The sequence below is a fragment of the Oncorhynchus nerka genome, linkage group LG14 (assembly GCF_034236695.1).
Source record: "Oncorhynchus nerka isolate Pitt River linkage group LG14, Oner_Uvic_2.0, whole genome shotgun sequence".
NCBI lineage: Eukaryota > Metazoa > Chordata > Actinopteri > Salmoniformes > Salmonidae > Oncorhynchus > Oncorhynchus nerka.
In genome coordinates this window covers 94,763,011-94,782,213 of record NC_088409.1, presented here as the reverse complement: position 1 = coordinate 94,782,213, position 19,203 = coordinate 94,763,011, and positions in this window count along the sequence as shown.

Below are 19,203 nucleotides of genomic sequence, written 5' to 3'. Positions count from 1 at the left end.
TATGTCTAAGGCTAATTGATCAGATATGAAAATATCTGAAAAGTTATATTAGGAAAATTATAACTTTATAATCTGAATATTTTCCTTGTTGTCCCTACTTCCTTGTTAATTACAGTTACATGAATAATCAGTTTCATCGCGTAATAATAATTACAGAGAGTTATTTAATAAATAGGTCTTCAGGGTTAATGATGCCAACGACACAGATGACAGAGAGAATCAAGTAGCGCCAAACGTCTGATTTATGACCCTATGTCCGGATGACGCTTACATTCCCATGTTATTTGATATATATATTGCATCTATTCCTTTGAAGTTGTCATGATGATTGATGTGTAGGGACCTGGTTGAACTGGGGGGGGTTGAACATTTCAAAGAGGATGACCCCACACCCACCCTATTTTATTGCCCTTAGGGTTGTTGTCATTGAAGGAGGAATGTCCGAGATTTTAAAAATAAAACCCAGAACATTAAACAGAAAATGATGTCTTCTAGGCCAATTCTTGGGGTGCTATGCATCTCTTTTCATGAACCCAATGATAAAAGCATTGAGGACATTTTGTATTAGGCCCCTGAAAGTTTTAAAGGAGTTTTGGATACGAGTGATGGACACATGTCTTACATATTCCAACCTGAGGATTCTACTGTTAAGATAATCACAGACAGCGGACCCAATCCTCTTTATCATGCAAAAGCCGGGAGTTTTTCTCCTGCGCTGTGTATGAGAGAATGGCTTAAAAGATAAGGCTAGCGCTCTGTGAAATTGAACAGGCCCTGAGTGGTACAACCCTGCCAGGATATGCAATGGAAGAACTTGTGTGCGGGTGCAGTGATTTGAAGGCCCTAAGAATCGCTTCAATGGTGTCAGGACCCGGTTACGAACCCGGGTCTCCGGAGTGAGAAACAGTCACTTAACCAACTGAGCCACGAATAGTTGGCAGAACCCAGAAGATGAGGCAGACACAGCAGTACTTGAGACGATGTATTTAATGAAGTAAAAAATGAAGTTCTTCAGGAAAACATGTAACTCCACAACCTCAAAAGGAATTCCACAAGAACAAAGGTAATCCTCCAAGACAAAAAGGTAAATCCACAAGGTGGAAGGTATAGCACAAAAAGCCTCAAAAAATACTCAAAAACAAACAAACAAGAACAAAAAACAGAATTCCACAAGAGAGTCCACCGGGATCAACAAGAGTACACAGAGTACTAGGGCTGGGTGCTAACATACAAACACAGAGCAAAGGACTGAGGAAAACAAAGGGTTTAAATACAATCAGGGGAAACGAGGCACAGGTGCAAATAATAATGGGGATCAAGGGAAAACAAAAGGTCAAAAGGCACAATGGGGGCATCTAGTGACCAAAAACCGGAACAACCCTGGCCAAATCCTGACAAATGGCGTATAGCCCCGATTCCAAAGTGACAATTTTAGCATGTGAACAATTTGATAGTACAAATAAAATGAAGTCTGTCAGTTCATATGTATTTTCCAAAGCCTGCAAGAATGTAAACTTTTTTATCCCAGTATTTAGCTTTAAATGGATTAATTACCCTTATTCATAACCTTGATGAAAAAGCAGGACAGTTTTTTCCAAAATAGTGAACAATTATGTCGCTGGCCGCGTCAATCCTTAAGACATACCCAGGATCTACATGCACGACGTTTGATCTATCCCTGGAGTGAAAACTTACGGAGCCTTGATGGAGCATGTGTGGGATATCCTGCGAGCAAGAGAGTATGTCTTGACGCTGGTGAATTGGAGACGGATGCCAGTCAGGGCTAACCTGCCCCTTTATCTGTAAAAAAGGAATAGTAAAAATGCTTTAAATAATTATAACATGTTTTAAATGGTCTGTACTAAAGATTTAGAATTAACCTCTTGCTTCTACTCGGGACGCTTGCGTCCCAACTAGAGCTCTGGAAATGCAAATGCGCTACGCTAAATGCTAATAGTATTAGTTAAAACTCAAACGTTCATTAAAATACACATGCAGGGTATCGAATTAAAGCTACACTCGTTGTGAATCCAGGCAACAAGTCAGATTTTTAAAATGCTTTTCGGGGACAGCATGAGAAGCTATTATCTGATAGCATGCACCAATACACTACAACACAAAGGCCACGCAGGGGACGTAAACAAAATAATTAGCATTTCGGCGTTACACAAACCGCACAATAAAATAGAAAACAGTCATTACCTTTCACCATCTTCTTTGTTGGCACTCCTAGATGTCCCATAAACACTATTGGGTCTTTATTTCGATTAAATCGGGCCATATAAAGCCAAGATATCGTTATATGTAGAAAAAAACAGCGTTTTCACAACGTAACGTCATTTTTTAAAATTCAAAAAGTAGACGATAAACTTTCACAAAACACTTTGAAATACGTTTGTAATGCTACTTTAGGTATTAGTAAACGTTAATAAGCGATCAAATTCATCAGGAGGCGATGTAAAAATCATTAGCTGTCGTCTTGGAAAAAATTTCACGAGAGAGCTCTTCCAAATGATCTGGGCGGAGACTGGAGGTAAGTGGTTCCCCTGATTCGGTTCAACCAAGAATCAAAGATGATTCAATTCACAAGACTCTAGACAACATGGGGATGCTGTGGGAGTTGAATCCTCGGTCTTATCTAATTCGGCTCACTGTGAACAATTGCTGGAAGTGGCGCAAGGATATTTATTTCCATTTTCTGTGATCAGGTTTTCCTGCGCTTTCCGATGTAACGCACGTTATGTTATAGCCACAGTCGTGATTTAACCAGTTTTAAAAACGTCCGAGTGTTTTCTATCCACACATTCTAACCATATGAACGTACTATATTCCTGGCATGAGTAGCAGGGCGCTGAAATGTTGCGCGATTTTTAACAAAATGTTCAAAAAAGTAGAGGGTAGGAGCAACAGGTTAAAGGGGATTAATGCTATATCTCAACCCTTAACGAACGGTAATCTCTCGTTTTTTCTCGTACGGTCTGTCGCGGAGAAATGCAATGTCTTATTTTATACGAATTCAGTCTTTCCTACAACGGTATGTTATAAACATTAAAGGTTATTAAAAGTTTAGTACTGTCTGGTAATGATGTATAACTGTTGTACAACCACTGTTTATAAATTAAACATTCGTGCATGTTTCAATATTGCGCAGTAAAAATGTTTTGGATGAATTATAAGATGTTTTAAAAAGGTCTGTACTAAATATTATACAAAGGTCTGTACTAAATATTATACATTGTTTTAAAGAGGTACCTCACATTTAACGATGGGGCTCTGTCTTTTAGATCTATCATTATGCATGTTTCGGAGAAAAAGTATTTCGGAAAAGACGTGTGCGTGCACGTGCGCGGGTGTGTGTGTGCAGGGCCAGGAGGTGTGTGTGTTTCAAAACAAAAGGGGGGTGTGGGGTGTGTGTCTCTGCATGGGGCGTTTGAAACCAAAAATATGTGTGAGGACTGTTTAGGATTGGGTGGGCGTCTCTTAAAATGGGCACTTTCGATTCATTAACACACGCCTTTCAAATACGTTTTTATCTCACCCCCAAGGACGTGGGAGGCTAAAAAGTCAAACAACCACGGCAGAATATATCTTGTCGAGACAACTTCTTACGGTTTAAAACAAATGTTATTTGCAATCAGCCCATATACAAACGGTCCCCCACCCAGGTCTATAAATTTATAATGGACACTCCCCCCAAGCTGCTAACCATGATGTTGTCGGAAGTGAAAAGGAAATACCGGCAGACAGAATATGTCGAGACAACCACCTGTGGTTTTGGGGTCTCTAAACATTCAGGGGTCCTGCCGCCTGAAAAAACATCACCCCCGTTCTGTAAGATCATTACAGAATATCTCTCCTTTGAGCCAAGACCGCGGAGCGAGGCTAGTTAAACAGATACTATCCCCTCTGATCGAACAACCAAAATCGCAACTCCAGATATCAACCCAGAACAGCTGTCACGTTCTGACCTTAGTTCCTTTGTTTTGTCTTTGTTTTAGTATGGTCAGGGCCTGAGTTGGGGTGGGCAGTCTATGTTCTTTTTTCTATAATTTGGGATTTCTGTGTTTTGTGTATTCACCGTACAGTACTGTTTCGTTTCGTTCGTTGTCACTTTATTGTTCTGTTCTTTAGTGTTCAGAGTTATAATAAATATCATGAACACTTACCACGCTGCGCATTGGTCCTCCGATCTTTCCTACTACTCCTCGTCAGAGGAGGAAGAAGAAACCTGTTACAACAGCTGAAAGACCATTCGTGAATCCGTCCTAATGGAGCTTTCTGAAGGTGAGTTAGTGAAAATAATATATTAGGTATTTTTTCAGGGAATGGTATGGATATTATTGATATTATTGGAATATTAAAAAGGAGTTATATGTTTTTTAAATGGGGGGATAATGATTTTTTTAGGTAATATGTCAAATGCACGTATTCTTGTAATTTAAAAAAGTATATATATATATATATATCGGATAAATATATGTTAATATTATCTAACGTTTGTAGGGTTTCCTTCATTTACGCAGTTGCTCCGGGGGATAAATGATCTGGAACAGCCTTCGTTAGAAGGGGGTTCAGAGGAGAAAAATGCATGCAGCCAGTCCCCATCACATTATTGTAGACATAAGTCCAATAATAAAATTCATAAGAATATTTATACATTAAAAACAAAAAGTGTGCACCCTATATTAAAAGCTATTTTTGTGTTTACAGCTGACAGACCGCCAAGAAGGATAACGGCCTCCTTATGGACCCTGAACAACATCGGAGGAGCAGATGACACAGATGCTATTCTCCCGTTCTGTACGAATGTTTTTTCAAACACACCGAGAATTTGAACGACCCATCAATTATCCCGGGAACCCACACCCGCTCGCTCCATATTCCAGACTCAAACAAGCAACGCACAACTCGGGCGCAAGTACATTGCACAGAATCACCCACTCCTTGAAAGTGCTACTGGGCAGGGAACTTACCGCTTCAAGAAACTACTTGTACATGGTATGAAGCCATTATATATATTTATATTATTAGTTATACATATTTTATTATTTATATATTTTTATGATTGAATATGTTTATTCAGACTCCAACGAGACAGGCCCGGCAGAATCTGGAATACCTGGTGCAAAAAGTCAAGAGCCCCCAGTTTCCGCCCCCGGTTTCCGCGATTCGTCAGAACAGCCTGCGTCAAAAAAGCAGAGGTAATTTAATTATGTATTGTTAATATATAGTATTATACCTGAAATATATTTGACATTTTTTATCTAAAATATTTTATGTTTAATAACCTATTTTGTATATATTATTTTCTTTCAGACTCCTCCCCGGCGTATAACTAGAGATTTCGGCTCACCGGACATTCACAAAGAATCAACGAAACCGGAGGATTTCATCGTTTTAAATGACATTTCAGAGGTAGACAACCTGCTATTATGGAGGCGGCCAACCTTCTTGATTCCTCCGAACCTGAAATAGAACAAGTTAGGTTTTTCACAGCCTTTTCCAGGGGGGTCCAAAATCCCAAAAGGTTTTGCTCCACACGTATGGGGCTTTACTCGAGTGACAAAACCATCAGGATCTGTCCCCTGGCATAGAACAATGCAATATTTGTTAAACAGCAATCGGATTCAAAAACGCAAATACGTGCGCTAAAAATATATACAGTATGTAACATGTATCCGCCCAGAATACCACAAGAACACACATCATTAATTATTCAAATGGCTGAGCCAAGAGACATAATTGAGACAGTTGAAACCCTGTTATCCCAGATACCGCCCGAACTCCAAGCTATAATTAACCTGTCACGCCCTGACCTTGGATATCCTTTTTATGTCTCTATTTTGGTTTAGTCAGGGCGTGAGTTGGGGTGGGCATTTCTATGTGTTGTGTTTCTATGATTTTCTATCTCTATGTTTTGTGCGGGTATGGTTCTCAATCAGGGACAGCTGTCTATCGTTGTCTCTGATTGGGAACCATACTTTGGTGCCTTTTTCCCACCTGTCTTGGTGGGAAGTTGACATTCTTTATGGCACTTTGCCTTTGAGCTTCGCGGTTTGTTTTTGTATTCTTTATTGTTTTGTCGGTGATAATGTACGCTCACAACGCTGCATCTTTGTCCTTTCCTTCAAACAGCCGTGACATAACCATATGAATGAGGCTGGAGTAACAGACATAATACCGATAGATGAAAACACATAATCCCAGATTCCCGCCAAACTCAAATAAATAAATAATTGTATGAATGAGTCAGGGGCCACCGATGAAAACCTGTTATCCCAGATTCCTGAAGCCCTCATATCGTTAATTAACCAGATGAATGAGAGCCTAAGATCTTCCTCACCGGACCCCCCACAAACCCCGCCATTAACACCCATGTCCGAAGAATCTGAAATGCAATACAATGTTTTTGAGGATTTGGAAAGGAGGGAGATGGTATTGATAGAAGTGTCCGGGTTGTGTACCGAAATCAATTCTGCAATACAGAGATTCAACAGTTTTTCAATTTCACATGAGTGAATCAGAATCTTGACTATGCAGTGTTTTATGTGATGACACTGGATACCCTGAATGAACTGTTAGACAGGGCAAGAGATTATGGCGAACCTCGTGATGTCTTACAGTTGGAAATTTGTGGAGAAATCCTGCATAACACTGTATCTCTTATTTTACCCAATGGTGAAGCAGATCTTGAACAATTTATAGCCCTGCTGGAACGATTTGTTCAATCAAATTTATCCATCATAGCCGATAGGACCCTCGAGCTTGTAGGGCAAATAATACGTCAACCCCTGGGTGGCGGGGGTCAGAGAAAGAAACTAGATAGCCTAATGCCATCAGAAATCATAAGCAATAAAAGGGCCTACCTCATAAACGTTCACAATCCAGGTAATAAGCTATGCTTTGCAATAGGTCTAGCACATTTACTTAACTCTGAATGTACGGATCTAGAGGAGTTACACAAGGCTAGAGAGCTCCAAACGGCCGTGGGTCTAGGTATACAGGATGCGGTGGCTTTCTCGGACATAGTCAAATTTGAAAACTTTCTGAATATCAAGATTGTGGTTTTGTACCACAGTAGAGCTAATGCAGCTCTCTTGAAATTCTAAAACATCTCCCAACCTCATCCTCAGATTCTGTACTTTTATGTGCAAAACGCCAACTGTTATGCTATTACCAACATCACAGCAAAACGAACATTACTATGCCGTTACTAACATCACAGCGTTTTTAGGCGCACCATATGTGTGTCCATCCTGCCATACCAGCTACACCCGAAAGGGGGGGGGACACTCGTGCCTTTATAACTGTTCAGTATGTCTGGATGAAAATTGTCCGATGCAGCCCTTAAACCTGACACCCTGTGCGGATTGTCACCTCAAAAGTCGTTCGGCCTACTGTTAAGAAAAACGCAAAATTGAAACATGGCACCCCAAGGCCTGTAAATCTGTAAGCAGTTGTGATATTAACAAGAAATGTCCAATATGCCATTGCAATTACAACCTTAAAATATACATCCCTTAACCTCATGTGTGTGGAATCATACATTGCCCAATCTGTAAAGTGCCTTTGAAAAGCAGAGACGCTGAAGTGGTTCAAGAAGTGCCACACGAGTGTAATATTCAGCCCTTGGCTGAAGATGAACATTCAGAGAAATATGTTTTTTTATGATTTTGAGACTAAACAGCAATCAGGGGTTAATTTGCCTATTTTTGTATCTACCATGACTTTCAAGGGTGAAAAGTGGTCGGCAGAGGGGCCCAATTGTGAAATACTCTTTCTAAAAAACTTTTTTTTTACAGAAACTTCACGTTTATAAAAAAAATGCTTTTTTTTGAGAACTCTGAAAGACTGGTTTCCCCACAGAAACTTCACGTTTATATCGTTAAACTTCTTACCCATGAGATTGGCTCAAATGCCAGAGGCTTTGGGTTTTGAGAACTCTGAAAGACTGGTTTCCCCAATTCTTCACATCTGGGGAGAATCTACATTATATTGGATCTTATCCCAGCCCTGAAATGTATGGGTGTGATCAAATGTCTCCCAAAGAGCGAGAGAGATTCATGGCGTGGTACGAGACAGTAAGACATAGCACCTTTGATTTCCATAAAGAGATGGAATCATACTCAACTGACAATTTTTATGTGGTTATACAAAAAAAAGTGCAAAAATGAAGGATGCCTGAGATTCAGAGAAGAGGTAATCAAAGATGCAGGCATTGACCCCTGGAGTTGTACAACTATTGCATTGGCATGCATGAAAACCTATCGTACACACTTTCTGCCTACATCATCTATAGCAATCCCCTACGCCTGACACCTACCGCCGCCAATTCAAGTCATACTCTAGTGGGTCCATTTAATGGTTGGATTACTTGGCCCAGGATAAAGACATTTGTATTCAACATGCTTTGAATAGGGGTGAGAAGGCGTTTGGGGCATGTAGATGGATAAACACAGATGGATGGTGTTGAGACCATGTTTGAGTACAACGGTTGTTTCTTCCTCGGTTGTACATTTTGCTTTGTGCCCCAGGACATGTGTGTGCTAACCCAAAATACTTTTGGGGAAATGTAGCAAGAGTTTCAAGACAAATTAGATTCTATACAGGCTACTTACGGGTTAAAAGTGAATGTGATTTGGGAGCATGAATGGAGTGCACTCAAGAAGTCTGATCCTCATGTTCGAGCCTTCCTTTCCAGCTATGACACACCAGAACCCTTGAAACCACGACAGGCCTTGTATGGAGGCCGTACCAATGCTTTGACATTGAGGTATGTAGCGCAACCCGACAAGACAATAGGATATGTCGATTTTACATCCCTTCATCCTCATGTAATGAGTTCCTCATGCTATCCTATGGGGCATCCTGAAATGATTTACTGCTACTTTGACTGACCCCAAAACCATTTTGGTCTGATCAAAGCAACTGTCTACCATTCTAGGGGTTTGTTTATACCAGTGTTGCCTTACAAGTGACCTCAAGGAAAACTTTTATTTCCCCTTTGTCGCACCTGCAGTGAAAACAACAACTAGGAAAAGCCTTGTGATCACTCAGATCAAGAAAGAGCCCTGACAGGTGTATGGGTCACAGTTGAATTCTCTAAGGCTCTAGAGATGGGGTATCGTGTGGCCAAAATCTTTGAAGTGTGGAACTTTTCCAGGAAATCAGACACTCTTTTTAAAGAGTACATCAAGACATTCTTGAGATACAAGCAAATGGCTTCAGGCAATCCTGCATCGGTCACAGATCAAGAGAGCAAAGACAAGTACATTCAAGACTATCACGACAGAGAAGGCATACTTCTTGACCCTAACAGAATAGAGGTCAACAAAACCAAAAGGAATGTGTCGAAATTGTACTTAAAGACCCCAAAGAATTTTGGGAATTTGTGTTTTCGGACCAATAAGTGGGTTCTACCCTCGGGTAATGTGGGTTCTACCCCAGGGTAAATGTGTTTCTTGCAGCATTTACCATGGCCTACGGCCGACTTGAACTGTACACCCTCATGGAGCAGCTTCAGAGGCGGGTTCTTTACCACGACACAGACTCTCTGGTCTATGTAAGCAAACAGGGTGATTGGAACCCCCCACCTAGCAACTATCTGGGTGGTTTAAGGCCCTGGCAATCCTCAACATTCAACTCTCGGGTGTACCCAACTATAAGCTTCATCAACAGATTCAAGCTTTTAAACAAAAACCTTCAACGAGATACAGCACCCCTAAAGATGCCCCAACAACCCCCCCTCCCTATGAAAGCGATGATGATAACTAATTTACCCCCCTGAAAGTTTCCAGACCTTTTCCTAATCCCGATCTCTCAGGGTGGTTAGACGTTTGGATTAATTTTGAATGACTATGATTAAATTCAATACATTTTATTTGAAAAATTAAGCAATTTAACATTTGTGGCATTCTTGAAACATTTGACGTGAGCATACGCCTTGATTACACGGTCTTAAAGGACACATATTTGAACACTTGATATTTTCTAACAAAACAAGCTACAACGTTGTCATTACTTCTTAAATCATCATTATAAAGATACATAACATCTTCAAAAGAAACTCCCGGGCTATTTGGCATAGGTAGAATACAAAGTGGTGAGCACATGTAGTGGAAAGGTTATCTTGCACTTGTTTGATGCTGTAGTATAGCTTTGGTCAAAAATTCTTTAATAGATTTGGGGAAATGTGAAAAACTGGGTGGAAAGCCGTAGGAATCAAAAAAAGGTGAGATTTTTCTTCCTCCTTCGTCTTCTAATGTCACAGCTAGCCAATGTTCACCCGACATGTGTTTAGGATGGGTATTGACAATAAACATGGCCGGCCGCTCTGGCCATTTCTCAATAGGAAATTCATCACAAGCCAACATTCCACAAAATTGTTTTCCAATCAATCGGCTCATGAGCCCTTCCAACTCTTGGGTATTCATGTCTTTGCTCAACGATCCTTAATAATAATCCACTAAGACCTGTCTACGGGCATTCACTTCCAAGATTGAATCAGAGCAGGCATAAACAATCATGCTACCTGTACAGGCTAAAGGTGTACGGAAACGCATTCCCAGCCTGAGGTTACCTTGGGACACCACAGACAGATTTCCTGAGGTGTCTTCATCAGGTGATAAATTGAAAGCATACTGCAAAATAATTTCTGTCAATAGGTAAAGAGAGATCTTTAAGATGCCTCTCGGTAGCCAGGAATAGATTGTAAAATTCTGTGTTATTAAATTGTGGTTGGAAAGCCTTAGCAGGGACCTGACGTCCATCCTGACAGAGAGCTACATACTCTGCATTGAAGTGTTGAAAATTAGATGGGTTTTTATGTAAGCTGCCCGTTTTAGAGGCGTGATCAACCAAACCTATAACAATGTATCGGGGTAAAGGGCCTAGAAAAAGGTTGTCTTGACTACAGATTCTACTGTCCACAGGTATGCTAAAGGTTTTCATGGTAATTCTTTGGAGAGGGTAAAGGGCATTTCCTTTCAGCAAAGCCTGTGAGTGACCCAGACGAACTGCCGGAGATACCGATACTTTTTTTAATAAAAAAGCGTTGCTCCCAACACTTTTAAACTAAAGTCCCCGTCCTGGGCAGACATCAAGCAAAACTCATCCTTGGCCCTAGTTCATTTTAGTCTTAAATCAACCAAATTTAAGAGTAAACGTTTTTGAAAGAAAATGTCAGAGTTTATAGGCCCTAGCAGATGAAAGTCTCGAGATTCAGCACAGTAGCTAGCGCATGCCTCCAGTCCTTTGTTTGCACCGGTGGATACGGTCTGTCGATTCCATAGAGACTCCTGCAGTATCCTTGCCAAACAGCCCGGCGCTGAATGGTTTCTTGAGAGTGTCTTCGGAGTAGTTGAGTAAACACTCCATGATGGCCCTATAAGGGTATGTGGCACTGCTTTGACTGATTAGGCATTCACCCAAAGTCACATCCACTTGGGAGAAGATGGTGGCCACTGGGTAATTAATGAAACTCACTTTGGCATCGTCTGCAATATTAGCACCATCTCCTTTGGTCACGTTTAGACGTAAATGCACCAAGGTGTTGTTGAGGTCCAGATAGTTGTCACCCTGGCCTGGTATGAAACATTCTATAGGACCGTTGTCTGTAATGGCAGAGAGTGGGGCTATCTCCGCATAACTGGACATCTCTATTGAATGTTGGGTTAATTTGGCGCACCGATCCCTTTAGCGGAATCATTTAGCGGGGTCAACGTCCATTGAATTGCAGAGCGCCAAATTCAAATTAAATTACTAAACATATTTACTTGTCATGAAATCACAAGTGCAATATACCAAAACACAGCTTAGCTTGTTGTTAATTCACATGGCATGCCAGATTTCAAAAAATCTTTACAGCGAAAGCAAACCAAGCGTTTATGTTAGGACAGCTCTCTCAGCAGATGATGGTAAGCATTACAAACAGCTAGCAGCAAAGTAGATTGGTCACGAAAGTCAGAAAAGCAATACAATTAATCGCTTACCTTTGATGATCTTTGGATGTTTGCACTCACGAGACTCCCAGTTACACAATAAATGTTTGTTTTGTTCGATAAAGATTATTTTTATATTCAAAAACCTCCATTTGGTTGGCGCGTTATGTTGAATAATCCACAGGCTCGTGCAGGTCAAGAAGGGCAGATGGAAATTCCAAATAGTATCTGTAAAGTTTGTAGAAACATGTCAAACGTTTTTTATAATCCATCCTCAGGTTGTTTTTACAATAAATAATAAATAATATTTTAACCGGATGGTAGCTTGTTCAATAGGAGAGAGAGAGAAAAGGTCTGCTCCAAGCTGCTTGCGCATGAAAAAAATCTAAGGACACCCACTGACGCGATGGGATCATTCTCGCTCATTTTTCAGAATAAAAGCCTGAAACTATGTCTAAAGACTGTTCACACCATGTGGAAGCCATAGGGAAAGGAATCTGGTTGATATCCCTTTAAATGGAGGGAAGGCATGCAGTGGAACCGAGAGGTTTCAGAAAAACAGTACTTCCTGGTTGGATTTTCCTCAGGTTTTCGCCTGCAATATCAATTCTGTTATACTCACATACAATTTTTTGACAGTTTTGGAAACTTTAGAATGTTTTCTATCCTAATCTGCCAATTGCATGCATATTCTAGCTTTTGGGCCTGAGAAATAGGCAGTTTCATTTGGGTAAATTTTTCATCCAAACATCAAAATAATGCCCCCTAGTCTCAAGAGTTAAGGGGCCGTGAAAGATTGAGCTCTGTCTTTATAGCTTCACAGGACATGTGGTGTAAAAGAGCCATGTTGCTTGTTCTTTTATAAAATACTTAGTATTATTTTTGTTGTTTTTGGTCCAGGCCTCCTCACTTTACCACGTCTTTGACTTACTGAGTTTCTTTTAACGGTTAACCTCTGCTTTTTAGGGGCAGGCCTGAGCCTTATACCCGGAGGTCTCTTTTTTGGTTTTCGAGACAACATCATAAGCCCCGAGCCTTCTTGATGCTCGGCATCTGGTGACGCCATTCTGGTCATAGCATTGGCTACAACCTCATTTACCATATTTTTAGCCGCTGATTTTAAATGTGGTTTTCTATGCTGAGGCCTCTCTACATAAACAGTAAAACCATCCTAAAGAGGAAATATACCTCCTATCCCCGAACCGTACATGGTCGGGGATCCATAATTGCCGGGTAAACCATTAACCACTTGAGCATCATAGTATGAGACATAGCGGTTAGGGTCGAGATGTTGGTGGTCCATAACCCATTTAATTTATTTGTTTTATGTTTCTATAAATATATATAATACTAATATTATATTATATATGTAGAGAGGTTTTTGTGGGTCTAAAGTGGAGTTTTACAATCGTTTTACGATAAGTAAATTTGATGTTTTCGTTCTGATCCGTTTTAAGCTCAACCAGAATGTTTTCAATATATTTCTTGTTTATACGTCATAGTTGACAGTGACTATATCGCCATCCTTTCCGTCTATATGAACTGCTCTCAGGAGGGACACACAACTGTCTCCGACCATTTGATAGGATATGATGTCGGTATACACAAATATGTTGTAAAATCCTGCATGTATATCCGCAGGGAATGGGAATAATTTGTCTTTCACATACGTCCATTTATTGGGACCCATCCCCAACATGTAGGCTAAATTACGCTGTTTTTTTACCCCCACCAGCATCCCCTGAGATGTGTACATGTTTATGTATAGGGTTGTAGATCAAGAGTATTTCCATATTGTTCTGGGTTAGGAGTTCATTCAATTCTGAGACGATCCTGTCGATGGTTCTATAGAACCCTTTTTTAAGCTTAATAAGTTTTGCAGGTTCCGATATCTTTTTGCAATAATAATCACGGTCCTTATCCTTGATATTATACCAACTATGGGGGTATGTAATCTCACTGAGACCTACTTCCCAGGCCTCTGATAACTATATAGGCTTTGGAAAATTGGTTGTATATTTCGAACTTTAGTTATTACGATATATGTGCAGACGCATTACTGGGGAGAGTCAGGTAGAAGCCGCTGTGTTCCGTGATGCACTCCTGTGTACATGCGAATGATGCTGTATTTATCATGCATGAGGGTATAAAAACTTCTTATGGTATAAGGGACGCTTGGCCAAAAGCCAGGAAAAATGCTGCGCGGCAAATTCAAGTAAAATTATATAAAAATCTAACTTTCATTAACTTCTTGCGTCGAGCCATCTCGGATCCAGGATCGTGAATACAGCCTCAAGCCCATTACCATAACGCAACGTTAACTATTCATGAAAATCGCAAATGAAATGAAATCAATATGCTACATTTACATTTTACATTTAAGTCATTTAGCAGACGCTCTTATCCAGAGCGACTTACAAATTGGTGCGTTCACCTTATGACATCCAGTGGAACTGCCAGCTAGCTCTCAAGCTTAGCCTTTTGTTAACAACACTGTCATCTCAGATTTTCAAAAATATGCTTCTCAACCATAGCAAAACAAGCATTTGTGTAACAGTATTGATAGCTATTGATAGCTAGCGTTAGCATTTAGTGTTAGCATTCAGCAGGCAACATTTTCACAAAAACCAGAAAACCATTCAAATAAAATCATTTACCTTTGAAGAACTTCGGATGTTTTCAATGAGGAGACTCTCAGTTAGATAGCAAATGTTCAGTTTTTCCTGAAAGATGATTTGTGCAGGAGAAATCGGTCCGTTTTCTGCGTCATGTTTGGCTACCAAAAAAACCTGAAAATTCATTCATCAAAACGCCAAACTTTTTTCCACATTAACTCCATAATATCGACTGAAACATGGTAAACGTTGTTTAGAATCAATCCTCAATGTGTTTTTCACATATCTCTTCATGACATATCGTTCCTGGAAGTCTCCTCTCTGTCTCAATCACATGGATGAATGCGAGCAGCTTGGAGATTACGCAGCAATTTCAACAAAGGACACCTGGTAAATGTAGTCTCTTATGGCCAATCTTCCAATGATATTCCTACAAATACGTCACAATGCTGCAGACAACTTGGAGAAACGATAGAAAGGGCAGGCTCATTCCTGGTGCTTTCACAGCCATATAATGAGACAATGAAAAACAGAGCCTCAAAAATCCTGCTCATTTCCTGTTTGAAGTTTCATCTTGGTTTCGCCTGTAGCATCAGTTCTGGGGCACTCACAGATAATATCTTTGCAGTTTTGGAAACGTCAGAGTGTTTTCTTTCCAAAGCTGTCAATTATATGCATAGTCGAGCATCTTTTTGTGACAAAATATTGCGCTTAAAACGGGCACGTTTTTTTATCCAATAATGAAATAGCGCCCCCATAGGTTGAAGAGGTTAAATCACACATGTAAGACACATGTAAGATACTAAATTAAAGCTACACTCGTTGTGAATCCAGCCAACATGTCAGATTTTTAAAAGGCTTTTCGGCGAAAGCACAATAAGCTATTATCTGATGATAGCACAACAGTAAACAAAGAGATTAGCATATTTCAACCCTGCAGGCGCTACACAAAACGCAGAAATAAAATATAAAACATGCCTTAGCTTCAACGAGCTTCTTTTGTTGGCACTCCAATATGTCCCATAAACATCACAATTGGTCCCTTTGTTTGATTAATTCCGTCCATATATATCCAAAATGTCCATGATCCAGAAAAAACTATACTCACAGACATGATTCAAACTGTTTTAGAAACTTCAGTGTGCTTTATATCCAAATCTACTAATAATATGCATATCTTATATTCTTGGCCTGAGTAGCAGGAAGTTGAAATTGGGCACGCTATTTATCCAAAAGTGAAAATGCTGCACCTTATACCTTAAGAAGTTAAGGGCACTCCTCTTATTGTTGAAGCAGTCCTTTGGGTATCAGGGCGTGGTTGGCACTCCTCTTATTGTTGAAGCAGTCCTCTGGGTATCAGGGCGTGGTTGACCCTCCTCTTATTGTTGAAGCAGTCCTTTGGGTATCAGGACGTGGTTGACCCTCCTCTTATTGTTGAACCAGTCCTTTGGGTATCAGGGCGTGGTTGACCCTCCTCTTATTGTTGAAGCAGTCCTTTGGGTATCAGGGCGTGGTTGACACTGCTCTTATTGTTGAACCAGTCCTTTGGGTATCAGGGCGTGGTTGGCACTCCTCTTATTGTTGAACCAGTCCTTTGGGTATCAGGGCGTGGTTGACACTCCTCTTATTGTTGAACCAGTCCTTTGGGTATCAGGGCGTGGTTGACACTCCTCTTATATTTGAAGCAGTTCTTTGGATATTAGGGCGTGGTTGACACTCCTCTTATTGTTGAAGCAGTCCTTTGGGTATCAGGGTGTGGTTGACCCTCCTCTTATTGTTGAACCAGTCCTTTGGGTATCAGGGCGTGGTTGACCCTCCTCTTATTGTTGAACCAGTCCTTTGGGTATCAGGGCGTGGTTGACACTCCTCTTATTGTTGAAGCAGTCCTTTGGGTATCAGTGCGTGGTTGACACTCCTCTTATTGTTGAAGCAGAAAAAAGAACGTCCAACAACTCTAACATTTTCAATTCCATTAGATCCCAACATACCGTAAGGGAAGATTTCGGCAGTACCTGTATGGTTAGTGAGAAAGTCCATATTGCAAATGTACGGTCCCTTACTAGACGTCCGAAATCGTTTGTAAAATTCGCGGACAGCGTCGGGCCGAGCGGCAGGGCCGGACCTACCAGGAAGTCATCAAATGAACTTTGTCGGACATTCGGTTTCCGTTTTACAAAAATAATAAGATTTAGGTCATTTTTCCGTTGTCCCGGAAATTCCCACAAGAGGGCATAAGCAATCGTATTGCTATTGGACAAAACATCACGATTCACGACGGGGCCTTATCTCGAAAACTGAAAATATTTAGAAGCCGAAACTCGGTGAGCGTAGGGGCGGCATAATGGGCAGTTGGCCCCGAACAAGATGACGTCTAGGCCTCAACGGTTTTTGAGTTATGGCCATTTCTCTGGGATTAAAGGTCCAAAATGAAAATAGAGAAATGATTTTTCCACTTCACGTCAAAGTCAAGGAGCCTCCGGTGTCAATAAAAAAAGAACCAGCCATTTATCTATCGTCATTTAAGAGAAATCGTACAACGACACCTTGGTGATGTTCACGGATTTTTCAACGGTTACAGATCCAGTTGCAGGGTGTTCTTACGAATCTGCGAGATTTCTGTGATTTTCTATGATTTTCTGAAATAACACACACTCACTAAACCCTCCGTAAATAACTCAGTTCTTAACGTAAAGACTTAAAACTCAGGATTCTGTAAAGGCATACCCCAATCATGATATGAGTTTATTCATAGCTTCCTGTGCCAACCGGAAGTGCCTTAAATGGTGTCACAGTGGCAGTTTCCAAGGGTTAAAAAGGTCAGATCTTTTCAAAACCCAAAATTAAGCCTGCCCCACCACGTTTGAATTTTGGGTGACAGTGAGAGAACCTTTAGGGTGAGAAGCACAATTTGACCTCAGGTACGTTCCTAAGGTCCTTCCGATCCGTGCAAGCCTAACCTTGACCGTGTGGCATTAACCCTTAATAGTTAAAAGAAGGTGTTTACTTCAAAGAGTTTGCATTGACTTCTCTCCCCATAGGAATACATTGCCTGCACCTCTAAATTCAACCTGAAGCCTATGTGGGTTATGAATGCCTTATGAACCTGTCTTCTATGACAGTCCATCAGACCACTATGAGGTCTACCTGTGCCAATTCTAAGCTTCCTGAAGCAACCGGAAGTGGTTGAAATCACCTTATCAGTGTTGATCCATACACTGCCTGCAGTTTGATAGACATAGTGCATTCAACCCTGTGTAGATCAGTCAATTCTTAACTTAAAGACTTAAAACTCAGGATTCTGTAAGTGGCTATGTCAATCAAGACATGTGTTTACTTATAGCTTCCTGTGCCAACCGGAAGTGCCTTTAATTGGGTCACACTATCTGTTTTGAAGGGTTAAAAAAGTCACATCTTTCCAAAACTTCATATGTGTGACTAGGTAAACCTCATGAACTGTAAATCAGTCATTTCCCCCAACAGATGTCAAAGAAAAGCTGTAACACACACACACAGCAAGGATAGAGTTAAAAAGTGCAGTGCTCAAAGACACAGAGAGCAGGGAATGGCATAAACATAATCTCTAGGCCGTGCCGAGTTCAACGAGATATCCCGCTTGACCGTAGCTCGCTCGGTCTGAGCGCAGCGACCATGAGAAAAGTAGGCCCAAAATTAAGCCTGCCCCACCACGTCATTTGCTTTTGGGTGACAGTGAGAGAACCTTTAGGGTGAGAAGCACAATTTGACCTCAGGTACGTTCCTAAGGTCCTTCCGATCCGTGCAAGCCTAACGTTGACCGTGTGGCATTAACCCTTAATAGTTAAAAGAAGGTGTTTACTTCAAAGAGTTTGCATTGACTTCTCTCCACATAGGAATACATTGCCTGCACCCCTAAATTCAACCTGAAGTCTATATGGGTTATGAATGCCGTATGAACCTGTCTTTGGTAACAGTCCATCAGGGCAGTATGAGGTCTACCTGTGTTGATTCTAAGCTTCCTGGACCAACCGGAAGTGGTTAAAATCACCCTAAAAGTGTTTTTCCATACCCTGCCTGCAGTTTGATAGACATAGTGCATTCAACCCTGTGTAAATCAGTCAATTCTTAATGTAAGGACTTAAAACTCAGGATTCTGTAAAAGCATACCCCAGTGAGGATATGTGTTGACTTATAGCTTCCTGTGCCAACCGGAAGTGCCATAATTGGTGTCTCTTGGGCTGTTTCGAGGGGTTAAAAAAGTCAGATCTTTCCAAAACTTCATATATGTGATTAGGCAACCCCCATGAACTGTAAATCAGTCATTTTTCCCATAAAATTTCAAAGGAAAACTAAATCACACACACACACAACTTGGAAGGAGGGACCCATTGGGGTGCGTAGAGACATACACTGCCTGCATTAGTTAACCTTGTTGGAACTTTTAAAGAACCGTCAGACCTAGAGTTCCGAAACTTTAGAATCCTGTTCTAGACCTCAGGTCAATAGTGCGTGGTGAGTTACGTGGCTCTAGACGGTTCTCGGACCGAGAAACAGCTTCGTACATTTGCAATGACTTCAATTCATTTTGACCATTATGAAAATGGCGACATTTAGAAATGTCTCAGAGACACAAGACTAGGTGCATTGCGACCGTCTCGGTCCATATAGACAGA